This window comes from Mus pahari, chromosome 9, assembly GCF_900095145.1.
Source record: "Mus pahari chromosome 9, PAHARI_EIJ_v1.1, whole genome shotgun sequence".
Lineage (NCBI taxonomy): Eukaryota > Metazoa > Chordata > Mammalia > Rodentia > Muridae > Mus > Mus pahari.
The window spans coordinates 87570835-87572769 of NC_034598.1; positions in this window are offsets into that span (position 1 = coordinate 87570835).

Below are 1935 nucleotides of genomic sequence, written 5' to 3' on the forward strand. Positions count from 1 at the left end.
GAGAGAGAGAGAGAGAGAGAGAGAGAGAGAGAGAGAGAGAGATAGGATCAGGATGGGAGGAGGGGTGAGGAGAAATTGGAAGGAATAGAGGGAGGGGAAACTATGATCAGGATATGTTGCATGAAAAAAGAATATTTTCAATACGAAGTAAAAAATAATGAAAAAGAATGGAGTATGTCAGCACAGTTAAGAATACAGACTTTAAGATTTACCAGATTTGAATCCCATTCTGTCAATTCAGATGTTAAAATGAGATAGGTGTCTCTGTACATTGCAGGACTTAAACAACACTATATTAGACAACACTGTGTTGATGTCTATTGTGAGTCTTTAGAAGGACTATTTAATATTCAGAATTTCTCAGATTTATTTCACCACACGATGAGAATCTGAAAGAATATGCCTGATAAAGCCAGCCTTTCCACGTAATACATGCTTAAGTGCAAGATTTAAATCATTATTTGTCTTCAGGTTGAAAGAAAGCCTTCCTTCATATCCCCCCTATTTAACCAGAGTTTTGTGAGTTTTCTAATGTAGCTGATTCTACATTCCCATTGCCCAGACAGAGTTTCCATCCCACTGGTCATTGGCAGAGCTAATGCTGAGACAGGTTTCCTGGGAGTCCTGAGGGTCATAAGACAGAGAGAGTCTCTTTCAAGTCTAGCATGGCTCATAAAGCATGGGGAATTTCCAATATCTTTTAGAAAATTCCATTTAGTTTTGACATGTTGTGTCCAGCTTTAGGTAATACATATAAAATGCCTGATGTGACATTTTTACTTCCTTCTCTGTTACCCAGAATCCTATTTTTTATTGCAGTTTGTTTAGTAGTCACACATATATCAACATGAAGATCTACTGGTTTAAAGTCCCCCAAAGAGTAACTTAAACTATGGCTCACACCATGCAACAAATGATTTCTCCACTCCTTAGAGACTCCTACCAAGAAACCTTGGAAGATGTCACAAGTGTCACACCCAAAACCTGGCTTTCTTCCTACCGCTCCCAATCATAAAACCCCATGAGCCAATGAAACTGATTTGAACTTCAGCTTGGCAACGTCACACCCATGTCACATTATGTCTTTCTAAACTATTTAGAAATCTGCAAGATTAAAACTAAAAGCATATCTGCTGGGTTATACTCATCCAATGTCGTCGTATATCACTTTAGGTCATGGGTTTGAAGAAGGTTATTTTATATTTTATATTACACCTTGGAATCTTTAATTCAGCATCACATATGTTTTTTTCTCATATTTTAATGCCATTGGAAAAATATAATTTTTGACACTTTGAGAGTTTCTTACGTTTAAGTATTTATTATCAGCCCCATTGATAGCCCTTGAGGCCATGCATCCTTGTTATATTCCTTCCATTTTGCCAGCTGTGGTACACACCCATCAACAAGAGCACTAAACTTGCATTTACTTGGTGACTATAGACTAGCTTTTACACCACCCTTTGTTAGCCAGTAAAGTTTTGAAACTCTTTAACCTCTTGTGAACTCAGGATGCTGCAGTGACCTTCACAAGGTAGCTGAGAGGGTCAGGTTAGGCAATGCATACAAAAGGCCTTTGTGTATCCTACCGAATTTGCACACTGCTCAGGGTCAGTTTGGTGTTGGTGAGCTGTTTCCATCCATGTAGGACCCTCTTCACGTTTCAAACTGGAGGTTCCATTCAGTCTAAAACGTAGTTGTTTAAAGCTAAGTTTTATGTTATTTCGGTGAACTTAATTTGTTTTATTCAAGGCTGACATATTTCAGATAGGAGACTTGTGTTTGCCTTGATTCTAATACTTAGCTTAGGTTTGGAGCAAGCTGTGATTTAAAGATTTAATTCCAGGTCCTGTGTCTGACCTTGGTCTTCATTTGCCCTTGAGTAAATACAGATCTCCTGGAGGGTGAGCTGTCCAGACAGAGAGCAGTTGGTGA